The sequence below is a fragment of the Elephas maximus genome, chromosome 5 (assembly GCF_024166365.1).
Source record: "Elephas maximus indicus isolate mEleMax1 chromosome 5, mEleMax1 primary haplotype, whole genome shotgun sequence".
Lineage (NCBI taxonomy): Eukaryota > Metazoa > Chordata > Mammalia > Proboscidea > Elephantidae > Elephas > Elephas maximus.
The window spans coordinates 49,510,762-49,537,323 of record NC_064823.1 but is presented as its reverse complement, the minus strand read 5'-3'; the positions used below and the strand labels follow the sequence as shown (position 1 = coordinate 49,537,323).

The 26,562-nt window shown below is 39.6% G+C and overlaps 1 long non-coding RNA gene across 1 annotated transcript; it reads right to left on the bottom strand.

The window, feature by feature from the left end:
* Positions 1-12,521: 12,521 nt before the first annotated feature.
* LOC126076919 (uncharacterized) lies at positions 12,522-25,852 on the bottom strand. Its single transcript, XR_007517622.1, has 3 exons — positions 25,767-25,852; positions 17,665-17,752; positions 12,522-13,000 (listed from the first exon to the last, which is right to left on the bottom strand). It is a non-coding gene; the product is annotated as an uncharacterized LOC126076919 (long non-coding RNA).
* Between the last annotated feature and the right edge of the window lie 710 nt (positions 25,853-26,562).

Below are 26,562 nucleotides of genomic sequence, written 5' to 3'. Positions count from 1 at the left end.
TTTTAACATATAATGACTATATATATATATATATATATATATATATATATATATATATATATATATATATATATATATATATATATATATATATATATATAAAAACAACCCAGTGCCGTTGAGTCAATTCCGACTCATAGCGACCCTATAGGACAGAGTAGAACTGCCCCATAGAGTTTCCAAGGAGCGCCTGGCGGGTTCGAACTGCCAACCTCTTGGTTAGCAGCCATAGCACTTAACCACTGACAGAGTAAACCCTGGTGGCGTAGTGGTTAAGTGCTAAGGCTGCTAACCACCGACAGAGTAAACCCTGGTGGCGTAGTGGTTAAGTGCTAAGGCTGCTAACCACCGACAGAGTAAACCCTGGTGGCGTAGTGGTTAAGTGCTAAGGCTGCTAACCACCGACAGAGTAAACCCTGGTGGCGTAGTGGTTAAGTGCTAAGGCTGCTAACCACCGACAGAGTAAACCCTGGTGGTGTAGCGGTTAAGTGCTAAGGCTGGTAACCAAGAGGTTGGCAGTTCGAACCCGCCAGGCGCTTCTTGGAAACTCTATGGGGCAGTTCTACTCTGTCCTATAGGGTCGCTATGAGTCGGAATTGACTCAACGGCACTGGGTTTTGGGTTTTATAGGACAGAGTAGAACTGCTCCACAGGGTTTCCAAGGAGTGGCTGGTGGATTTGAACTGTTGACCTTTCGGTTAGCAGCCTTAACTCTGAAGCATTGCTCTTAACCACCAGACTCCATCAGTTGTTTGTGCCTACGCACCAGGCCATATGCTGCTCCAGGGTTGTTGTTGTTGGGTGCCTTGGATTCTGGCTCACAGCTACCCCATGTGACAGAGCAGAACTGCCCCAAAGCTCCATTTGAACCCACCAGCAGGTCCACAAGAGAAAGATGTGGCAGCCTGCTCCTGTGAAGATTACAGCCTTAGACACTCTACAGGGCAGTTCTATCCTGTCCTATAGGGTCGCTATGAGTCAACATGGACAGGACGGCAGTGGGTTTGGTTTTTGGAATATTTGTGGAAGGAGATCACCAGGTGTTTCTCCTGTGGAGAAGCTGGGTGGGTTCCACTCGCCAGCCTTTTGGGTAGCTGCCAGGACACTTAGCTATTGCTTCAGCTGGGCTCCAAGGTTAGTCAAAATTAAATGAGCCAGAAACTGCACGTGGAAGATAGCAGGGCAACAAAATGGAAGGGACCCAGGACACTGAAGAGTCTGAGCCTTCCTGGCCTTGACCTAGATTTTTCTTTTTCTTTTTTCTTCTGGTGTAGTCCAGATAGAAGGAGAGAAAAATATGGAACAGATCACGAATCCTTTTTATAATAATGGTCTCATGCAGTATTTGTCCTTTTGCGATGGACTTGGTTCACTCAGCACAATGCCCTCCAGATTCATCCAGGTTGTGAGATGTTTCGCAGATTCATCATTATTCTTTATCGTCGCACAGCACACCTTTGTGTGTATATACTATAGTTTGTTTATCCGTTCATCTGTTGATGGGCACTTAGGTTGTTTCCATCATTTTGTGATTGTCAATAATGCCGCAATGAACATGGGTGTGGATATGTCTATTTGTGTGATGGCTTTTATTTCTCTAGGATAGATTCCTAGGAGCGGGATTGCTGGGTCATATGGTAACTCTGTTTCTAGTTTTTAAGAAAGCATCATGTTGTTTTCCAAAGTGGCTGTGCCATTTTGCATTCCTAGCAGCAGTGTGTAAGAGTTCCAATTTCCCCCCAACCTCTAAGACTTTTTTTTTTGTGCCAGTAATGTTGGGGTGACATGGTAACTCATTGTAGTTTTGATTTGCATTTCTCTGATGCCAAGTGATTGCAAGCATATCCTCATATGTCTGTTAGCTGCCTCAATGTCTTCTCGGTGAAGTGTCTGTTCATATCCTTCCACCTTTTTTTAATTGGATTGTTTGTCTTTTTGTTGTAGACGTGTCCAATTTTCCTATAGATTGTAGAGATTAGACTTTTGTCAGACATGTTGTAGCCAAAATTTTTTTCCTAGTCTGTAGGTTATCTTTTTTCTCTTTTGGTGAAGTCTTTTGATGAGTGTATGTGTTTAATTTTTAGAAGATCCCACTTACCTAGCTTACCTTCTGATATTTGTGTATTCTTAGTTATGGTTTGTATCCTGTTTATGCCATATATTAGGGCCGCTAATGTTGACCCTGTTTTTTCTTCCATGATCTTTATAGTTTTTGGTTTTATATTTAGGTCATTGATCCATTTTGAATTAGTTTTTTTGTATGGTGTGAGGTATGGGTCCTGTTTCAATTTTTAGAGATGGACATCCAGTTTTGCCACCACCATTTGTTAAAAAGGCTGTCTTTTCCCCATTTAATGGACTTTGGGCCTTTGTCTAAGATCAGGTGACCATAGGTGGATGGATTTACATCTGGGTTCTCAATTCTGTTCATTAGTCAATGCGTCTGTCATTCTACTAGTACCAAACTATTTTGACTACCTTAGCTGCATAGCAGGTTCTGAGGTCAGGTAGTGAGAGTCCTCCTACTTTATTCATCCTCTTCAATAGTGCTTTACTTACCTGGAGCCTTTTTCCGCTCCGTTTAAAGCTAATGATTATTTTTTCCATCTCTTTAAAGAATGCTGCTGGTATTTGGATCGGGATTGCATTGTATTTGTAGATTTCTTTGGGTAGAACTGACACTTTTACAATATTGAGGCTACCTATCCATGAGCATGGTATGTAGGTCTCTTTTGGTTTCTTGCAGTAGCGTTTTGTAGTTTTCTTTGTATAAGTCTTTTATCTCCCTGGTTAGATTTATTTCTAAGTATTTTATTTTGTTAGGGGCTATTATAAATGGTATTGTTTTCCCAATTTCTTTTTTTATTGTTCTCTTTATTGGTATGTAGGAATCCAATGGGTTTTTGTATGTTTAGCTTGTATCCTGCTAATCTGCTGAATCTTTCTATTAGTTCCAGTAGTTTTCTTGTGGAGTCTTTAGGGTTCTCTGTGTATAGTATCATATCATCTACAAATAGGGATAATTTTACTTCTTCCGTACCAATTTGGATGCCCTTTATTTCTTTTTCTTACCTTATTGCTATAGCTAGAACTTCCAGCACAATGTTAAAAAGAGTGTTGACCTAGATTTTTTTGAGTGAGGAAAAGAAATTTTTTTCTTTGATATTTAGTCTTTTATTAAAAAATTTATTTTGCAAATATTTATTGATTTTCAGCTCTGTGCCAGACTTAGTAGTAAGAAACTATGAACATGGTATAGCTCTTTACATATTTATTATTATTATTTAGATGAAGATTTATAGAACAACCTAGTTCCTCAACAAACAGTTAGTAAACTTATTGTTTTATAACATTGGTTAACAACCCCATGACATGTCAATACTCTCCCTTCTCCATCTTCAGTTCTGTATTACCAGCTTTCCTGTCTCCTCCTGCTTTCTAGTCCTTGCCCCTGGGCTGATGTGCCCCTTTAGTCTCATTTTGTTTTATGGGCCTGTCCAATCTTTGGCTGAAGGGTGAACCTCAGGAGTGACTTCATTACTGAGCTGAAAGCGTGGCCGGGGGCCATACTCTCAGAGTTTCTCCACCTTCTGTCAGACCAACAAGCCTGGTCTTTAGGAAAAGAATATTTTATTGTGTTTAAGGTACAATTATGGAGGGGGGGGGATGTAGAGCTTGAACCAGAAGTGTGGAGGCTTGAGATGGAAGAGCACCTTGGGTAACAGGTCAAGTTTGGCTGAAGAGAATGGAGGTGAGCTCTAAAAGAAAGAACTCGATTATGTAAGCCCTCTAGGCTAGGTTAGCAACCCATAGGTCATTAAATGGGTAATTGAGCAGAGTGACTGCGTAAGTTTTTGTACACATACTCTAAGTGGGTTCACTCAACACCCATTCAACTCTCTTTCCACCTGCCTTTTACTTCATAAAGGTGGGGAAAGCAAAAACTCTCAAATTTCTAGCTTCCTTTGCTGCAAGGAGTGGCTGAGTAACACCGATCTGGGCAATGGAATGTAGGCTGGAATTCCTGAGGAAGGCATCCTTCTTGAGTAGAAAGACAAGGCTTCTCTGGAAGTCTTATGGCTTTTGCTCCTCCACTTCTTTTTGCCTAGAATGTAGATATGATGCCTGGTGACATAGCAGCCACTTTGTGCCTTGGTATGAGGTCAGAAAGCACATATTAAAGATAGAGGAGGGCAACAGAAGGAGCCTGATTCCTTGAAGACATCCTTGAGGCAGCAGCCCTGTACTAACTTCCCTAGACTTGTGTGAGATAAAGTCCTTTTTAAGACTACTATTTTTCAAGTTTTCTGTTACTTGGAGCAAAGCGTATTCTTAACAGTCACAGTGAACACAGTCAGAAAGGCTTGAATGAATTCCAGATCTTTCTCTCCCTAGCTAAGTGAATAAGTCGTTTAACTCCCCAAGCCTGGCTTTCTCATCTGTAAAATGAAGATAACCATAGCTCCTACCTCAGGAAGAAAGATTCGGCATGTGAAACCATCATACAATGTTTGACATGTATGCACTCAATAAATGTTAGTGACTATTACTATGGAAGTTATCAGAGGAATGGATTAATATATGATTAAAATTTTTTTTTTTAAGACCTTGAGCTTAGTTTCTGCACACGTCCTAGTGAGGTTTTGGTAAAATTGTGCCTGTTGCCCCCCTGCAGTTTAATGCTGCGTCTAAAGATCCATTAGGAGCCCTGGTGGCACAATGATTAAAGCACTCAGCTGCTAATTGAAAGGTTGGCAGTTGGAACCCACCAGTTGCCCCGAGGGAGAAAGATGTGGCAGTCTGCTTCCATGAGGATTTATAGCCTTGGAAACACTATGGGGCAGTTCTGTTACAGGGTGGCTATGAGTCAGAATCAACTCGACAGCAGTCAGGGTTTGGTTTTGGTTTGGTAATGATATGTAATCTCACTCTTGCTTTAATAATAACATCCTTCCTCTGAATTTTGAGGATTTCAGAATAGACGTTTTATGAATATAAGCGTTCTCTAATCTTTTCTTCCTTAATGGAGCTTTCTTCAGCCTCCCATTCTGACTGACTTCAACAATAATGCTCACTGGAAAACTGCCCCAGTCTCATGGTATTGTGGATCTTTGCTTGCCTATTTCTAGAGACACCAGGCTAAATTCTTCAAGCTAGGCATGTATCGTCTTTCCTTCTACAAGTTCCAAGAAGGCAGTACCTCGTAGCGTCTAGATCAGTGACCAGCATGCAGTAGACACTTATTAAATATTTGCTGAGTAGCAGGGTCTCAAAAACATGTTTCCTGTGAGCAATAATATCACATCTTGCCTTCTCTAGTTGGAGCCGTCATGGTGCAGTGGTTAAGAGCTTGGCTGCTAACCAAAATGTGGACAGTTCAAAGCCATCAGCTGTTCCTATGGGGCAGTTCCACTCTGTCCTATAGGGTCTGCTGTAATTCGGAATTGACTCGAGGGCAACGGGTTTGGTTTTGGTTTGGATGAGTCCTGAATTTACTTTCTAAAAAATTTTATCTTCTTGTGCTTTAGGTGAAAGTTTACAGAGAAAATTAGTTTCTCATTCAAAAATAAATATACAAATTGTTTTGTGGCTTGGTTGCAAGCCCTGCAATGTGTCAGCACTCTCCCCCTCTGAATTTACTTTTCAGGTCTTTTAAGCATCAGCAGTCCACACTACTACTTTTAAAAAACACCCTTGGTTTCCCTTACTGGCTTTATCATTGGAAACAATCATTCATGATACTGAAATTCAGTTCATGAGTTAATCAACTTCTACTAGACTTGATGCCTAACAGCTGATTACATTCTTGATGGCCTTAAAGTAGCTTTTATCATTCAGGTGAATTTATCCAGTAACTTTGCGTTACTCTTTAATTCAGAAGAGGAGCGGACATTTTATCAGACCTGGAGCTGTAATAGTGTGATGTTAGGGCAAGGTTGGAAAGGAGAAGCAAAGCTAAGGGACAGGCCTTAAAAAAAAAAAAAAAAAAAAAGAATTCCTGCGATTGTATGTTAGGCTGAGGGAAAATATCCAATCCAGATATTTGGAATGATGGATTTTTTTATACAATCCATAATGTCCTCCTTTGAATGACCCTTCTTACCAAAGAGCCAAGGATGCCTTTAAATCACTCTAACTCTGTTCTATAACCTTATCCAACTTGGTGTTTTTTGTGGTGTTTCAGTTATGTGATGCAAAAGTAAAATAGGGATACTCTCAAAAACCATACTTCTTAGTCTTTTATAGGGTCACAAGAAAGTTTCTGATCCTCAGTCATAAATATAGGGAGTCTTAGAATGCATTTGCAAAATTATTTTGGGGTTCCATATATTTCTACCTGCTAATGTTAAATCAGTTTCTCTGTGTCTGTGGAGACCTGAAAGAAGGCTAGTCCATTTTTGGCACTCTTTATATCTGGCCAATAAGTTACTCTGCAATCTATTTTTAATAGGATGTGAGTCGGGATGGATCTCTTTTTCACCTATATCCTCTGATACAAGAGAGGAAGGAAGGAGCATGTATCCCAACTTTCTTCTTTTCGCCTCCAGTTCCATTTCTGACTTCCTACTGGATATACCTCCTGAATGCCCTACAAGTACCCCAAATTCAGTATGTTTAAAATGCAACATGATCCATTTCAGTACTTATCCACATTTTCTTTTCTAATTTTATTGTACTTTAGATGAAGGTTTATAGAACTAGCTTCTCATTAAACAGCATACATATTGTTTTATGACCTTGGTTAACAACCCGAAGACATGTCAACACTCTCTGGTCTCGACTTTGGGTTCCCTATTACCCGCTTTCCTGTCCCCTCCTGCCCTCTATTCCTTGCCCCTGGGCTGGTGTGTCCCTTTAGTCTCGTTTTGTTTTGGGGCCTGTCTAATCTTTGGATGAAGGGTGAACCTCAGGAATGACTTCCTACTGAGCTAAAAGGGTGTCCGGGGCCATACACTCAGAGTTTCTCCAGTCTCTGTCAGGCCAATAAGTCTGGTCTTTTTTTGTGAGTTAGAATTTTGTTCTACATTTTTCTCCAGCTCTGTCTGGGGCCCTCTATTTTGACCCCTGTCAGAGCGGTCAGTGGTGGTAGCCAGGCACCATCTAGTTGTAGTGGACTCAGTTTGGAGGGGCTGTGGTAGTTGCTGTCCATTAGTCCTTTGGACTACTCTTTCTCCTTTATCTTTGGCATCTTAGATGGCTGCTCACAGGCTTTTAAGACCCCAGACACTACTTACCAAAGTAGAATGTAGAACATTTTCTTTATGAACTATGTTATGCCAATTGAGCTAGATGTTCCCAGAGACCATGGTCCCCACAGCCCTCAGCTCAGAAATTCAGTCCCTCAGGGAGTTTGCATGTGTCTCTGGAGCTTCCATGACCTTGCCTTGTACAATTTGCGTTGCCTTTCCCAGTATTGTGTACTGTCTTAACCTTCGCCAAAGTTACCATGTATCTATTGTTTTATTAGTGTTTTCCATCCCCAATCCTCCCCTCCCTTGTAACCATCAAAGATTCTTTCTTATAGTGTGTAAACCTTTTCAAGAATTTTTATAGTAGTGGTCTCATACAATATTTGTCCTTTTCTGATTGACTTATTTCACTCAGTGTGATGCCCTCCAGATTCATCTGTGTTGTGAGATGCTTCACAGATTCATCACTGATCTTGATTGTTGGGTAGTACTCCATTGTGTGTATGTACCATAGTTTGTTTATCCATTCATCTGTTGATGGGTATCTAGGTTGTTTCAATTTTTTTTTTTTTTTGCTATTTTGAACAATGTTGCAATGAACATTGGTGTACACTTGTCTATTTGTGTGACGTTTCTTACTTCTCTAGGACATATTCCTAGGAGTAGGATTGCTTAGGATCATATATGGTATTTCTATTTCTAGTTTTCTAAGGAAGTGCCATATCATTTCCCCAAATGGTTGTATCATTTTGCATTCCCACCTGCAGTGCATAAGAGTTCACGTATCCCCAAAGCCTCTTTCTCTTTTTTTGATTTGTGCCAGTAATGCCAGTGTGAGATGGGATCTCATTGTTAACCCACCTTTTTCTATTGGTCCTTTTTTTAGTTGATGGTAATGCCTGTTACCCAGGTTTTCCAGGTAGATACCTTAGATTTATTTTCAACATTCTCTCCTGTCCACCTAGATTGAACTAAAAAATATGATGAGTGTGACATGCCTCAAATCTTGCCTGGCTTCAAGGTAAGAATAATTTAAATGCCCAAAGTTCCATGGATTTCATGAGTAAGTTCTGGCTATGTGAGAGGAATAACCTGTGGAAGGACACCAGGGCCCAAGAGGTAGTTTATCTAGATAGGGAGATAGCCACTCCTTACTTCTTCAGTTTCCACCATTCCTCAATTTTTTATAATCTGGCCGCATCCCTCACCACTCAACTAAAACTGTTCTCCCAAAGGTCACCAATGAGCTCTATTATCACCAAATTGAGGAGACATTCTCAGTCCATATTCTAGCTGTCTGCTGCATTTGCTGCTCTTGACCACTTCATCTCGGACATACCTTCTCTCCTCCACTGATGAGTGACACCATTTTTTTGTTGGTATTCTCTCTGATCTTTCCAACCTCAAACCCATGTGTTGCCCCCTTTTCTGCTAATGACTCTTGAACATTTTTTTTTTTCCTGAATTTTCTTCTTGTCCTAAGGCTTTATTATTCTATTATGCTTTCTGGGTGACCTTACCCATGTTGTATTATCTACCACCTATTTGCTGTTGGAGCCCTTGTGACAAAGTTATTAAGAGCTCAGCTGCTAACCAAAAGGTTGGCAGTTCATATCCACCAGCCACTCCTCGGAAACCTTACGGGGCAGTTTTACTCTGTCCTATGGGGTCGCTAGGAGCTGGAATCGACTCAGTGGCAATGGGTTTGGTTCATATGCTGTCCCAGATCATTCTCCTCGCAAATATCAGACTTACAGTTAAATGCCTACTGGGCGTCTCTCCCTGGATATTCCATCATAGGCACTTCAACCTCAGAGCATCCCAAGCTAAATACCTGATCTCCCCCGTTTTTCTCCTCTTTGGTTTTTCTTTATCTCAGTTAATGGCATCACCATACACAAACCTGGCTAAGTCCAAATCCTAGGATTCAACAAAAATTTTCTCCCTTACATCTGTGACTAATCATGTGGACCTACCATTTTAGCTGCTAAATGTTTCCTCAATCTATTTCTTCTTCCCCATTCTTATGCCTTCCCTATTAGTATTGAAAACACAAAGGAGTTGCTGTTGAGTGGATTCCCATTCATGGTGACTCCATGTGTGTCACGGAGGAACTATGCTGCATAGGGTTTTCAAAGGCTGTAATCTTTTGGACGTAGATTGCCAGGTCTTTCTTCTGAGGTGCTTCACGGTGGATTCAAAAGGCCAACCTTGTGGTTAGTATCTGACACTTAACTGTGTGCACCACCCAAGGACTCCCACCTAGTGGTATGCCAAACCCATTGCCATCGAGTTGATTCCGACTCATGATGACCGCCTGAGTGTTAGAGTAGAACTGTACTCTATAGGGTTTACAAGGACTGCAATCTTATGGAGTAGATCACCAGGTGTTTCTTTTGCAGTGGTCCTGGGTGGATTCAAACCACCAACCTTTTAGTTAGTAGCCGAGTGCAAACTGTTTGTACCACCCAAGGCTCTCTACTAGTACAAACCAAACCACTGCTGTCGAGTCGATCCTGACTCATAGCGACCGTACGGGACAGGGTAGAATTGCCCCACAGGATTTCCAAGGAGCGGATGGTGGATTCAAACTGCTGACCTTTTGGTTAGTAGCTGAGCTCTTAACCACTTTGCCACCAGGGCTCCTCTAGCAGTACCGTCATCTGTAATATCTCATCTGAACCACTGCAACAGCCTCATCTGTTCTCTCTGCCAATAGGCTGATCCCCCTCAAACTAATTTGTGCTTTATTCTGTAGCAAAATACCTAAAATGGTGATTTGACCATGTTACTCCCACCACTCAAAACTGTCCAATGCTTCCTCGTCATCTACAAGTGAACCCCAACTTTTAGGGTTTGACTCTGGCTTCCACTACAGTCACATCTAGTTAATTTTTTATGGCATTTCTTAGGACTGTATTTCTATCACTGCACTTATAACCTGTCTGTATGTCTGCCTCACTGACTAGATTATGAGATATTTGAGATGTTATTTATATCTGTCCACCGAGCACAGTGTCTAGGCCCATAGGCAGACCTCAGGTTTTGATAAATGAACAGGTTCTAGGTGCACTGAAGATCTTGCACATGAGCCCTATTATCCATAATTTGGTAGTAAGTACATTAACATCAAATATGTCAACTCCCAAAGTAGGACTTAATACCCTGAAATTTATGGACATTTATAAGTATATTACTCTAAAAGGTGGTGCCTTAGTTTCTCCATGACTCTATGGAATTCTGTGGAACATCTTTGGTTTACAGAGAGTTTTCGAATCCGTTTGGTTTGTGAATATGAAAGTGCGAGTTTTGCTTTTACTCTAATTCAAAGCACTTTTTGGGCTTCAATTTCCTTTTCCAAATCAAGAGACAATATATTCAGGCACTCATAACAATTATCTATCTCTGAGTATTTCTTCAGAAGCTCCTAAAGAAAATTAGAATTCACTTAACAATTCATTCTACCAGTTAATAATAAATGGTCTCAGCTGTACGACTGTAACAAAACTTATCCTCTAACACTTTCTGTAGGAGAAAAATAAAGTAAGACTTTTGTGTTTAAAAAGCAAAACAAAATAGAACTTCTATAGTTAATCTTGGATTATAGAAATAATACATAATTGTTGTGGAAAAATTTAAACATTAAATAAATGTAACAATGAAAACAAGAAACCACCATTGATACTATTTTGATGCATTTTCTTTTCAGCCTTTTTGCTTAGGCATGCAAATGATAGTACATATCATTTTAAACAGCTTTTAGAATGACAAGATGGTGCTCATTACTTTTATGATATTTTAAAGGCCTGTGAAATCCTATGTTTGAAATCAGTGGTTGCTTAATATTCTGTTACATAGATAAATAAAAACTTCTAACCACTTTCTAGACTTTTGATACAAAAGTCTAAATTTTGCCACTCAAAATACTACTACAATGGGGATCTTTATTCACAAATCTTTGACTGCATTTCCAATAACTTTTTCAGGAAAGATCCCTTAAAATGGATTTACTGGTCAAAAGACATGAATACTTTGAAAACCTTGATACCAACTAACAATTTGCAGAAAAAGTAGACTAAATTATCCTCCCACAAGGGAGTATCCTGTCTGATCACAATCTTGTCAGAATGAAATATTATTTAAAAAACAAACAAACACAAAAGCCAAACAACCCAAGAAGACCTGACTTTGGATGAAACATTAGTACCTCACTGCTATTTTAATTTGTATCCTTCTATTATTTATCACTTCACTCCCCCTTATACCAAACTCTCTACTACAGTGCCTCCCTGGCATTACACTGCTCTCATTTAACTAGGACTTCTGAGGCTCCACTTTTACCAGCTCCAATTTCTTCAAAGGTTCATGTTCTCCAGGCCCTGTCCCGGGCCCAACACTAGTCTGATTCTACACTCTTCCTGTGTGAATCCAGCTACTGTTAAACGTTCAATACTATCTTATTTCTATGCTGACAACTTCCAAATCTACTACTCCCTTACAACTCTATGAATAATTCTAGCACTATAGTTACTACATTGTTTTAGAAATATTAGGTATTTTGTTTCTTTCTGCTGCTGAAATCTTGAGCAACATGAATTCTATCTTATTTATTTGCTTCCACAATGCCTAGCCCAGTGCCTACTACTTAGGATGACCTCAGTAAATGCTGGTTGGATGAAGGAGATTAAAAAAAAAATCAAAACTACAATAAGATAACATCTCACCCCTTCAAAAATGGCAGTGATCATAAAAACAGAAAACATCAAATGCTGGCAAGGATGTGGGGGGATTAGAACTTTTATACATTGCTGGTGGGATTGTAAAATGGTACAACCACTATGGAAATCAGTATGGTGCTTCCTTAGAAAGCTAGAAATAGATATACCTTACGATCCAGTAATCTCACTTCTAGGTATATGTCCTAGAGATATAAGAGCGGTGACATGAATAGACATATGCACGCCTATGTTCATTGCAGCTTTATTCACAACAGCAAAAAGATGGAAACAACCTAAGTGCCCATCAATGGAGGAATGAATAAACAAATTATGGTACACACATACAATGGAATACTACGCAACTATAAAGAATAATGAGATGTCCATGAACCATCTTACAACACAGATGAATCTGGAAGACATGCTGAGAGAAATAAGTCAATCACAAAAAGACAAATATTTTATGGTTCCCTATTATAAAAAATCAAGCACAGTTTCTTAGGCTGTATTCTTTAGAGAAGGAAAACCAGTGAAGCATATAAATATATAAAAATATATATAGAGAGAGAGAAAGAGATTTATATTAAGGAAACCGCTCACATGATTGTAGAGGTTGGAACATCCCAAGTCCTTGGATGAGGATAGAGGCCTTTCCCAATTCACAGAGCTGCAGAAGCTGGTGAACCCAAGATGAGCAGATCGGAGAGCAGGGGTCCTGCTCACAGGCTGTGAATGTCAAGGAATCTCCAAGGTTGGCAGGCGAGACTGCAAGGTTTCTCCTGATTCACATAGCTGCAGGGGCTGGTGAACCCAAGATAGGTATGTTGGGGAGCAGGACTCTTGCTTGTAGGCCGTGAAGATCCACGAATCCCAAGATGGACAGGTAAGCTACTAGCTCAAGTCCCAAGAACCAGAGGTCAGAGCAGAGACAGCTGCTGGATCCAGAACAAGCCAACAACCTTTGCAAGGCAATCAGGAAGGAAGTAGGCTGCGGAAGGTGGAAAGATGAAAGCTGAGGGGGCGGTGAGCTGCCACAGGTCCTACCCCCGCCGGTACCACTCTGCAGATTCCATCATGGGGGTAATCATATATCTAATTTCAACAGAGAAGTGATCAAAACATTATACAACTGCCAAAACACCGAAAATCTTGGCCCAGCCAAGTTGACACACAATCTTAACCACCACAAACAGATATACACACAGAAAGCAAAGTTCGTTGATGGTTACCATGAATGGGAAAGAAAGGGGGGGAGATTCACTTTCTAGATAGTAAGCGCTTATTACTTTTGGTGATGAGAAAGGCAAGACCAAATATGGGTGAGGTCAGCACAACCTGACCAAGATAAATACACTAAGAAGTACAAGAGGAAAAGGGCCAATTTCAGTAAAGGCTATAAGATATATAATTTTGCAACAATAGTTAAAACAACCAAAAAACAAATCAAAACAAAACAAAGAATAATTTATAATGGCTTGTATAGAGAATAGCAGTAATAAGGCCAAGGTCAAGGATGTGAGGCTCATTTAGACCAAATTTTGGTGCTCTGTTCCAAAGTGAGGCATAGATTATACTCCCACCTAACAGGAAGTGGCATGCCTTTGATCATATGGAATCTGGAGAAAGAGCAAAATCTGTCCCTAATGGAGAAAAAGAAACCCTGGTGGTATAGTGATTAAGCACTTAACTGCTAACTCAAAGGTCAGCGGTCTGAACTCACCCAGTGGCTCCTTGGGAGAAAGATGTGGCAATCTGCTTCCATAAAGATTTAGCCCAAAGGACTAAAGGATCACATGAACCAGAGACTCAACCAGCCTGAGAGCAGAAGAACTAGATGGTGCTCAGCTAACACCAACAACCACTCTGATAGGGATCACAACAGAGTGTCCCAGACAGAGTGGGAGAAAAATGCAGAACAGAATTCAAATTCATGAAAAAAGACCACAATGATCTGATGGAGACTAGAGGAATCCCTGAAACTACAGCCCCTGGAAACTCTGCCAACCCAAAACTGAAATCATTTCTATAGCCCACTTTTCAGACAAAGATTAGACAGATCTATAAAACAAAAAATAATACATGCAAGGAACGTGCTTCTTAGTTCAATCAAATGGGCAACTGCTATCCAAAAGCAGGATGAGAAGGCAGGAAGGGACAAGAGCTAAATGAATGGACACAGGGAACCTGGGCTGGAAAGGGGGACTGTGCTATCATATTGTGGGGATTGCAATGAATGTCACAAAACAATATGAATATAAATTTTTTTTTAATGAGAGTTAACTTATTATTCACCTAAAGCTCAATAAAAACAAAAGATTACAGTCTTGGAAACCCTATGAGGTAGTTCTACTCTGTCCTATAGGGTCACTATAGGGTCTTTATGGGTCAGAGTTGACTCTATGGCAACGAGTTTGGTTACTGCTTTAATGGAGCAAAAAAAAAGCCAATTCAAATATATATACCAATGATAATATATGTATCACTGATAATATCTAAAAGCCCCGGTGGCACAGGGGTTAAGAGCTCAGCTGCTAACCAAAAGTTCGGCAGTTCAAATATACTAGCTTCTCCTTGGAAACCCTACGGTGGCAGTTCTGCTCTGTCCTATAGGGTCGCTATGAGTTGGAATGGATTTGACAGTAATGGTTTGGTTTTTGATAATATCTAAGGATCCTATTATCTGAATACATTAAAATAAATTGGTGCTTTTTTGAAAAAAAAAATGATGACGTCGATTTCTGTGTGCGCTTAAAAATTTAGATTTTTGATTTAAATGAACTTGTGTATACTCTAAACCCTGGTGGCATAGTGATTAAGATCTACTGATGCTAACCAAAAGGTCAGCAGTTCAAATCCACCAGGTGCTCCTTGGAAACTGCATGGGGCAGTTCTACTCTTCCTATAGGGTTGCTCTGAGTTGGAATCAACTGGATGGCAATGGGTTTGGTTTTGTGATTTGGTGTGTACTCTGGGATTGGTAAATTAAGTATGATTTATAAAGAAATTGCAGCTCTACTTTCTATTATCCAGAGTACGTGCTAGTTTAGGGATTTCTTTAGCTATGTAATTCCAATTTTACATGATTCTATAGCTCCTATCTCATGATGGGGCAGAGGGTGACTCCGAACATGTTGTAAGCACACCTAGAGATTGGAGTTCTATACTTTGTGTATAAAGGAGCCAGTGTGAGCATAGGGAGTGTGTGTAATAGAGAGAGAGACGAGATAGATAAGGAGAGAGACTATAAAAAGAGTACAAGAATGTGCACCCCACTCCCAAGATAGAAACATGGAAGTTATGAAAATCTTTTCTCGTAAATTTTTCTTTATAAATATTTGGCGGTAATTAGAGATACTTTTAAAATATTAGTTGAAAAACAAGTTTCATACACCCTTTTTACAAGGCTGCAGAGTTTTAAAATATCAGATGCAATTTTAATAAAAATGCTCATATTGCCAGAAATACAATGTTCTTTCTAGCTAACTTAAAATTAAATGTCAAAAGCAGGTTTTAAGTAAAAATCTTTAATCAATATTGCTTTTAGTTCCAACATTTTACTATGGAAAGGCATGAAAAAGAAAATATAGATTTGTTAAGCAACAGTGCTTTTTTTGGGCAGATACAGGAAATATTTCCTCTTTGTCCACATATTGCTTGTAGCAACATATTTTTAAAATGGAAAAATTGTAATTCTAGTAATGAAAAATTATTATCTATTAAAACTAGACCAGCAAAAGATCTAATGACTTAATGTATATATTTAGAATAATAAAAAAAAAAGCTTGTCTCTTCAAAACATACAACACAACATTTAATTAATTTAGATTGTCTTTACTTGTGTTAATTTAAATTATTTAGTTCTTCTGCGACCTGGCAAGAAAAAATAAGCTACATTTATTACTAAAATATTCCCTCTTTAGCTCCAAAATACTCTAGTCACATCTTCCCATCTGTTCCAAAAATACCTTCTACTCACTTCCTAAGACCCATTAAAATTAGCAATTTCAAAATCACCTCTTCTAATTTTTAACTAGATCTATAACAGAAACTTAGTAAGTAAACTTTAGAAATAAATGTTAAGATCAGATTGATTTTTATGTCATATATTAGGATACAGTTTTAAGTTTTCACCTCAGTAGATGTTGGGGGTAGTTTATCCTCCAAATGTTCGTTTACTGATTCTGTGGTGTAGATGCTAAGAGTTAAAAGAAAAAAGAATTTGAAAGAGAAACAGGGCTATAAGTCCACCTAAGGTCCCTGGGTGACACAAGTGGTTTTCGAGCAGCTGCTAGCCTAAAGGTTGGTGGTTTGAACCTACCCAGCAGCACCACAGAGGAAAGGCCTGGCAATCAACTTTTGTAAAGATTATAGTCAAGAAAACACTGTGGAGCAGTTCTACTCTGAAACACATGGGGTTGTCATGAGCTGGAATCAAGTTGACGTCCACAGGGTTTCTTTTTATATATATATGTTTGTATACATAGGAAACCCTGGTGGCATAGTAGTTAAGAGCTACAGCTGGTAACCAAAAGGTCGGCAGTTTGAATCCACCAGGCACTCCTTGGAAACTCTATGGGGCAGTTCTACTCTGTCCTGTAGGGTCACCATAAGTCAGAATAGACTCGATGATAATGGGTTTGGTTTGGTGTTTGGTATATATATAAGTCTATCTGAAAGTGAATAATGTTAAGTGAGATTAACTTTTAGTAATTTTTATCATAAAGTTGTACCATACACAAGTACCATACACAAGTCCATTGTCAAAAAAGCCCTAAATACTCATTTTAAAACTATTAACCAAAGTCATGTGTGTAACTTTTAAAAACCATTATTACACAGAAATTTAACACTTCTTAATAATTCATAATGTTGAGCCATCTCTTAACAGCATATATTAGAAGACTCAGTTCTTTATTTCATTTGCTGAACTGGTATGTTTGGGATAACTTCCACTGCCAATTTACTCTATTTTCAGTCACATGTCTGTATAAGAGACACTAGGAAAATTAAAATTGAAATATGATCAACCACATTAATACCTATGTCTATAAATTACTGATACATGCTATCTTTTTAAGTTATCCATTTTAAAGGTCTATAGGTCCAACATTTAAACATTTCTATAAGGTGTTGTTTTGAATGAGAACGAACTAACTAATCAACATAAAAAAAAAAATTGTTAAGGAAACAAAAATCCTCAAACTGGACCAAAAAGCAACATCATGATAAACGGAGAAAATACTGAAGTTGTCAAGGATGTCATTTTACTTGGATCCACAATCAACGCCTGTGGAAGCAGCACTCAAGAAATCAAACAACATATTGCATCGAGCAAATGTGCTGCAAAAGACTTCTTTAAAGTGTTAAAAAGCGAAGACATCACTTTGAAGACCAAGGTAAGCCTGACCCAATCCATGGTATTTTCAATCACCTCATATACCTGTGAAAGCTGAACAATGAATAAGGAAGACTGAAGAAGAGTTGATGCCTTTGAAGTATGGTGCTGGCCAAGAGTACTGAATATACCATGGACTGCCAGAGGAATGAACAAATCTGTCTTGGAGGAAGTACAACCAGAATGTTCCTTAGATGCGAGGGTGACGAGACTTGGTCTCATGTACTTTGGATATGTTTTCAGGAGGGCCTGGTCCCTGGAGAAGGACATCATACTTGGTAAAGTAGACGGTCAGTGAAAAGAGGAAGACCTTCGACCAGATGGAATGACACAGAGACTGCAACAATGGACTCAGACATACCAATGACTGTGAGGATGGTAGAGGACAGGGCGGTGTTTCATTCTGTTGTACTCAGGGTCTCCGTGTATTGGAATCGACTCCATGGCACCTAACAACAACAATGACAACATAAGGTTTTATTTTGAATGAGAATGAACTAGAGCCAAATCAAAAGAATTATATCTGAAAACTTGTATTAAAAAATATCTGTTTCCTACCTTCTCTGTGATTATTTTCTGACTTAGAGTGTAGAGAAGGTGTTTGGCCTTAAAAATATTTTTCTATCTCACCTCTTGAATTACTGTCAAGGACAAAGTCAAAGCAGATTTCTAGTTTTAATTGTTAGATTATCTATAGGAACACAACCTCCTAATGTTTCAAGTATCTGTATTTTTAAGAAAGGCAAGTAATTTTTATAATGAAAATTTTAAGCAACGAGGAAGGCAAAAGGAACACTAACTTTTGAATACCTACTGTATGCTAGATGCTTTACACATGTTGCCTCATTTTAATCAAATAAAATATTAGTGAGTAAAATTTTTAAGTGGTCATAATGGATTTTATGACTTATTACAGCAGAGAATATTAAAATCTGATGAAAAAATTGAAAAAAATCAGATTTGAAGTTCCCTTAAAGTAAATTCCATTTTGCATAAAAAAAAAAAAAAGGGATTATCGAAATGGCTACTTGTATTCTTAAGTCTGGTCTTTTTACGAGAATTTGGGGTCTGCATCCCACTATTCTCCTGCTCCCTCAGGGGTTCTCTGTCACGGTCCCTGTCAGGGCAGTCATCAGTTGTAGCCAGGCACCATCTAGCTCTTCTGGTCTCAGGCTGATGTAGTCTCTGGTTTATGTGGCCCTTTCTGTCTCTTGGGTTCATAACTACATTGTGTCTTTGGTGTTTGTCATTCTCCTTTGATCCAGGTGGGTTCAGACCAACTGATGCATCGCAGATGGCCGCTTCCTAGCATTTAAGTCCCCAGACGCCTCTCTCCAAGGTGGGATGCAGAATGTTTTCTTAATAGATTTTAGTATGTCAATTGACTTAGATGTCCCCTAAAACCATGGTCTCCAAACCCCCTCCCCTGCTACGCTGGCCTTCAAAGCATTCAGTTTATTCCGGAAACTTCCTTGCTTTTGCTTTAGTCCAGTTGTGCTGACCTCGCCTGTATTGTGTGTTATCTTTCCCATCGCCTAAAGTAGTTCTTATCTACTATCTACCCCTCCCTCCCTCCCTCCTCTCATAACCATCAAAGAATATTTTCTTCTCGTTTTAAATGATTTTTTGAGATCTTATAATACTGGTCTTATACCATATTTGTCCTTTTGCAACTGACTAATTTCACTCAGCATAATGCCTTCCAGATTCCTCCATGTTATGAAATGTTTCACAGATTTATCACTGTTCTTTATCGATGTGTAGTATTCCATTGTCTGAACATACCATAATTTATTTATCCATTCATCCGTTGATGGGCACCTTGGTTGCTTCCATCTTTTTGCTATTGTGAACAGTGCTCCAGTGAACATGGGTGTGCATATATCAGTTTGTGTAAAGGATCTTATTTCTTTAGGATATATTCCAAGGAGTGGGACTGCTGGATTGTATGGTAGTTCTATTTCTAGCTTTTTAAGGAAGTGCCAAATTGATTTCCAAAGTGGTTGTACCATTTGACATTCCCACCAGCAGTGTATAAGTGTTCCAATCCTTCCACAGCCTCTCCATCATTTATTGTTTTGTGTTTTTTGAATCAATGCCAGCCTTGTTGGAGTGAGATGAAATCTCATTGTAGTTTTGATTTGCATTTCTCTAATGGCTAATGATCGAGAGCATTTCCTCATGTATCTGTTAGCTACCTGAATGTCTTCTTTAGTGAAGTGTCTGTTCATATCTTTTGCCCACTTCTTAGTTGGGTTATTTGTCTTTTTGCAGTTGAGTTTTTGCAGTAGCATGTAGATTTTAGAGATCAGGCACTGATCAGAAATGTCATAGCTAAAAACTTTGTCCCAGTCTGTAGGTAGTCTTTTTACTCTTTCGGTGAAGTCTTTGGATGAACATAGGTGTTTGATTTTTAGGAGCTCCAAGTTATCTAGTTTTTCTTCTGCATTGTTGGTAATGTTTTATATACTGTTTATGCCATGTATTAGGGCTCCTAATGTCCCTATTTTTTCTTCCATGATCTTTATCATTTTAGATTTTATATTTAGGTCTTTGATCCATTTTGTGCTCATTTTTGTGCATGGAGTGAGGTATGGGTCTTGTTTCATTTTTTTGCAGATGGATATCCAGTTATGCCAGCACAATTTGTTAAAAAGACTGTCTTTTAACTGTTTTGGGGCCTTTGTCAAATATCAACTGCTCATATGTGGATGAATTTATGTTTGGATTCTCAATTCTGTTCCATTGGTCTATGTATGTGTTGTTGTACCAGTATCAGACTGTTTTGACTACTGTAGCGGTATAATAGGTTCTAAAATCAGGTAGAGCAAGGCCTCCCATTTTGTTCTTCTTTTTCAGTAATGCTTTACTTATCTGGGGCCTCTTTACCTTCCGTATGAAGTAGGCGATTTGTTTCTCCATCTCATTAAAGGATGTTGTTGGAATTTAATCGGAATTGCATTAAATGTATAGATCGCTTTTGGTAGAAGACATTTTTATAATGTTAAGCCTTCCTATCCGGGAGCAAGGTATGTTTTTCCATTTCTGTAGGTCTGTTTTGGTTTCTTGCAGAAGTGTATTCTAGTTTTCTTTGTATAAGTCTTTTACATCTCTGGTAATATTTATTCCTAAGTATTTTATCTTCTTGGGGGCTACTGTAAATGGTATTGATTTCTTGATTTCCTCTTGATGTTCTTTTTGTTGGTGTAGAGGAATCCAACTGATTACTGTATGTTTATCTTGTATTCTGATACTATGCTGAACTCTCCTATCAAGTTCTAGTAGTTTTCTTGAGGATTCCTTAGGGTTTTCTCTGTATAAGATCATGTTGTCTGCAAATAGAGATAATTTTACTTCCTCCTTTCCAATCTGGATGCCCTTTACTTCTTTACCTAGCCTAATTGCTCTGGCTAGGACCTCCAGCACAATGTTGAATAAAAGCTGTGGCAAAGGGCATCCTTGTCTGGTTCCTGTCCTCAAGGGGAATGCTTTCAGGCTCTCTCCATTTAGGCTGATGTTGGCTGTTGGCTTTGTATAAATGCCCTTTATTATGTTGAGGAATTTTCCTTCTATTCCTATTTTGCTGAGAGTTTTTATCATGAATGGGTGTTTGTCAAATGGCTTTTCTGCATCAATTGATAAGATCATGTGGTTCTTGTCTTTTGTTTTATTTATGTGATGGATTACATTGTTTTTCTAATGTTGAACCACCCCTACATACCTGATATGAATCCCACTTGGTCATGATGAATTATTTTTTTGATGTGTTGTTGAATTCTATTGGCTAGAATTTTGTTGAGGATTTTTACATCTATGTTCATGAGGGATATAGGTCTGTAATTGTCTTTTTTTTGTGGTGTCTTTACCTGGTTTTGGTATCAGGGATATGGTGGCTTCATAGAATGAGTTTGGTAGTATTCTGTCCTTTTCTATGCTCTGAAATGCCTTTAGTAGTAGTAGTGTTAACTTTTCTCTGAAAGTTTGGTAGAACTCTGCAGTGAAGCCGTCTGGGCCACGGCTTTCTTTTGTTGGGAGTTTTTTGATTACCTTTTCAATCTCTTCTTTTGTTATGGGTCTATTTAGTTGTTCTACCTCTGTTTGTGTTAGTTTAGGTAGGTAGCGTGTTTATAGGAATTCAGCCATTTCTTCTAGGTTTTCACATTTGTTACACTACAATTTTTCATAGTAATCTGATATGATTCTTTTAATTTCATTTGGGTCTGTTGTAATATTGCCCATCTCATTTCTTATTCGGGTTATTTGCTTCCTCTCCTGTTTTTCTTTTGTCAGTTTGGCCAATGGTTTATCAATTTTGTTGTTGTTTTTTTTTTTCTTTTCAAAGAACCAGCTTTTGGTCTTGTTAATTCTTTCAATTGTTTTTCTGTGTTCTATTTTATTTAGGAAACCCTGGTGGCATAGTGGTTAAATGCTACGGCTGCCAACCAAGAGGTCGGCAGTTCAAATTCACCAGGCTCTCCTTGGAAACTCTATGGGGCAGTTCTACTCTGTCCTCTAGGGTTGCTATGAGTCGTAATCAGCTCGACAGCAGAGAGTTTTTTGGTTTACTTCATTTAGTTCTGCTCTAATTTTTATTATTTGTTTTCTTCTGGAGCCTGAGGGTTTCTTTTGTTGCTCTCTTTATACTTGTTCAAGTTGTAGGGATAATTCTTTGATTTTGGTCCCTTCTTCTTTTTGGATGTGTGCATTTATTGATATAAATTGATGTCTGAGCACTGCTTTCTCTGTGTCCCAAAGGTTCTGATAGGAAGTGTTTTCCTTCTCACTGGATCCTATGAATTTCTTTATTCCATCCTTAATGTCTTCGATAATCCAGTCTTTTTTCAGCAGGGTATTGTTCAGTTTCCAAGTGTTTGATTTCTTTTCCCTGCTTTTTCTGTTATTGATTTCCACTTTTATGGCCTTATGGTCAGAGAAGATGCTTTGTAATATTTCAGTGTTTTGGATTCTGCTAAGGCTTGCGTTATGACCCTTCCAACTCTGATGCTCTCCAATTCTTTGAATCATAGTTTTACTTGGTTTGGTATTACAGGTTAGATATTCTTTCACCACCCTCCACAGTCACATTTTCCTATACCCAAGGCTTCATCATTTTCAGTCTCCCCACCATTCACAGCTTCACCATTGAAAACCTTTTCAAGGAAATACACAGCTCATTAGCATACTCTCTTATACCATCATTTTCTCTCTCTCTACTAGGTCATTCTGATTAGCCTAAAAACATGCTTAAATGTCCCTATCTAAGAGTTCTACTTTGACGCCACATATTCCTCTATATCTCAGCTCTCCTTTATAATACAATATCTTGAGATGTCTGTAGTGCTATGTCCCTTTCTTCATCTCACATTTTCTTTTCAATGTACTTCTCAAGGCACGCAACTACTGTGTTGCGTAAATCCAATGGTCAGATCCCTTTTCGTTATTTTACTTGACCTCTCAGAATGTGTCCATATAGTTGGCCAGGTTTTGTTGTCTTTGCTGTTATGTCACTACAGTCTTCTGGATTTCTTCCTACTTCATTGGCTATTCCTTCTCCATGTTCTTTGCTTGCTTCTCTTCCTCCGCTTTACCTTTAAACATTGGAATGTTCTCTATGAACACATTTTCCACAGGTAGTTTTTTCTATATGCTAATGACTCTTAACTTTGTATCTTTGGTCCCCTTGCTTTCTGTAGAGAACTCAAAGACTCAGACCTTACTTTAGATTTCTAGAGTATACCAAATGTAACATAAGCAAAATCAAACACCCCACAACCACTACCACAATATGTTTCTGTCCTAGTCTTTTCCATTTGATAAATTTAACAACCATCCATCCAAGCTAAAGACAAAGACCTGTGAGCGAGGGGTGACTCATTTTTCCTCATCCCTAGGAGAGAAAATATTGAAGTTTTTAGGTGGATCCACAACCAATGCCCATGTAAGTGGTAGTCAAGATATCAAACAACATATTGCATTGGGCAAATCCACTGCAAAAGACCTCTTTAAGGTGTTAAAAATCAAAGACGTCACTTTGAGGACTACGGTGCACCTGACTCAAGACATGGTGCTTTCATATGCGTGCAAAAGCTGCGCTATTGAAAAATTGATGCCTTTGAATTATGGTGTTGGTGAAGAATATTGAATATACCATGGAGTACCAGAAGAAGGAACAAATCTGTCTTGCAAGAAGTACAGCCAGAATGCTCCTTAGAAGTGAGAATGGCGAGACTTTGTCTCAAGTACTTTAGACATACTATCAGGAGGGATCAGCTCCTGGAGAAGGACATCATGTTTAGTAAAGTAGAGAGTCAGTGAAAAAGAGGAAGACCCTCAATGTGATGGGCTGATAAGTGGCTACAACAATGGGCTCAAACAGCAATGATTGTGACGATAGCACAGGACCGGGCAGTGTTTAATTCTGTTTTACATAGGGTCACCATGAGTTGGAACTGACTCAACAGCACCTAACAACAACATATTCAAAACATTAGCAACTCTGTAGGCTCTACCTTCAATATATACCTTACATTCATCCAGTCTGCAACCACTTTCGCCCAAACTACCATCATAGCTTCCTGGACTTCTACAGTTACCTTCTAATTGCTACTAATATTGCTCCTCACTTCCTACAAACTATTCACAACAAAACAGGCAGAACAAACCTTTTAACAATGTAATAAGATCATGTCACTCATTCCTAAAACATTCACTACTGGTTTCTCATCATGCTTTAAATAAATGCCAAGCTTATCATCATGGCCTATTCAAAACCCTACATGATCAGGCCCCAATCTACCTCTTCATCTTCATTCCAGCTACTCTGGTCTTTATGGCGTTGCTTGAAAGAGCCAAGCTGCCTTCTACTTCAGGGCATTTTCAATAGGAGTTCTCCTTACCTTCAATGCTCTGATCCCTAAAAGTCCCATGGTTGGCTTCTTCAGATCACCGAGGTCTTGGCACAAATGTCAACTCTTCAGAGAGGTCTTCTCTAATCAATCAATCTAAGCTAACTCCTTCCCCAGTCTCTCTCACTTACCCAAAATTTCCTTGTTCATATATTGTTTGCTTGTTTATTTTTTGTCTCCTCTCAGTATAATTTAAGCTCTTCGAGAACAAGAATCTTGTCTTTCTTACCACTGTTCTCACAACGCCTAAAACAATGCCTCTAAAAATATTTGACAAATGCCTCGCACTAAACAAGTCACTCATCCTCTTCGTTTAATGCTCGTTTGTAGGTTTACTACTGCTAGACTTAGTTTTGCATTCAAGGAATACAAAGGTGAATGAGGCAAAGTTCCTTGAGAACCTCATCTATTCATCCCTTCAACAAATATTTCCTGAATATTACCTGGAACTGTTCAATCTCAGCATTTAGTTTCCTCGCCAGTAAAATGGGGTTTTGTTAACCAATGCTATATCATAATATCATAGAAGTGTATAATTTAACAGGATAAGTATGAATATAATGCATACAATCCATAAAAGGAGAAGTGGTATAAAGATGTTACTTTATATAGGACCATCACTGCACCCACCTCTCTCCTTTTGTCTGCTAATGGGGAGGTGTTTATGATGAGCCAACTCACAAAACCAGCATTATAAATTCTTGCGCTCACAAAAAGCAGTAAACCTGAATGCTCTTTTCATAGGCACATACTGACTAAAATGTTTGCGAGATGAATTCTAGTTTTCCACACTTCAGTTCATAAATAACTATTCTATTCAACTCTATGGAATATAAATGGGTGTGGGATCTGGTTTCTCTCTGTGCCACCTGGGCCAATCGTCCCTCTGTATGGACCCCTCTGATATTCCACACACCCTAGAGCTTCCAAAGAGGGGCGACTCTATGGGCCCGCACAACTCATAAGGGCTCCTGAATAACGTGCCTGCCACACGGCACATGTGCAACTACTATCCTTGATCTTTCAAAAGCACTGACTGTCCACACAGCGTGTCCACCGTGATAAGCCCACCGGAATAGGTGGGGAGGCAAGACGCGGGTGGAAGGGTGGGGGGTAACCTTCCCAGGCCCAGCAACCAATCCTGGAACACATCTCCATTCACAGGAGCAGGTGACGGCTCATTTGTGGAGATCCACCATTTGTACAAGAGTGTGCGTTTCACAAAATTAATGTTGCAGTCAGTCTTGCCTTACAGACCACTTCTCACTTGCGAGCACCAGTAAAATGAGATAAAGAAACAGAGGAGGAAGGGGAGGAAGGATAACAAAGAGAGATAAGATAAGGCAGTGAAGAACAGGTCAGGGGGCGGGGGGACACGTCTGCTGGTGTTCCCCCAGCGCCTGGCAAACGGGGCCGATGTTTACTTCCTTGTGCTGAAGGAGGAAGAAAGGTGTCCTAAGGGCTAAAAGCGGCTAGCAGAAGGAAAACGACAACGGGAGACCAGGTACTTGGACACAAGAGCCTGGAAAGGGAAAGGGTGGGGAGATATAGGCCGTACCTACTATTTCTTTAGCATTCCCTGTTGCTTCTGGAGCCCAGAAACTGCCGCCTAGGTGAAGGGACGCTAGAGTGGGTCGCAGCCACGTGGACGTGGCATCTGTGCGTGAGGGGGGATGGCCGTGGGGTGGGGGCGGGGCTAATGGCGGTGGGGCGGGGCTAGTAGCAGCCATGCATTCGCTTGGAGTCAAGGCCACTGTGGCCCTCGGAAATGAGGGTCACTGGAGCTCCCCAGAACAGACAGGGCGTTTTCAGTCTATTCAACCGTTTCCTGTACATGTCCCTTCTGAATATTGAGTTGTTCGAACTGTAAAAGTCCAGGGCCACAGTTGATCCCAAAAGCAGCGCCAGGAGCTGCAGGTGCCAGAAGTAACTTGCCAAAGCTAGATGTCGTCTCCTCTTTATACGTGTTGCTGCCGACAGCACAGACAGGACTACTCTACAGGACAGAGGAGAACTGCCCCATAAGGTTTCCAAGGACCAGCTGGTGGATTCGAGGAACTCACCTTTTGATTAGCCGCTAAGCTTTTAACCACTTCCACCAGGGCTTGGTCTCCTCTTTAGTGAGCTTAAATATTCCAGTGGCTGTTGAATGGATTCCAACTCAGGGCGGCCCCATATGTGCACAGTAGAACTGCTCCTTAGGGTTTTCATGATCCTTTAAAAACAGATCACCAGGTTTGACTCCCAAGCGCCTGTGGGTTCGAATCGCCTACCGCTTGGCTAGCGGTGGAATGTTGTCTGATTCCATTTGGACTCACAGTGACCCTATGTTGCATGCCATTGAGTCGATTCAG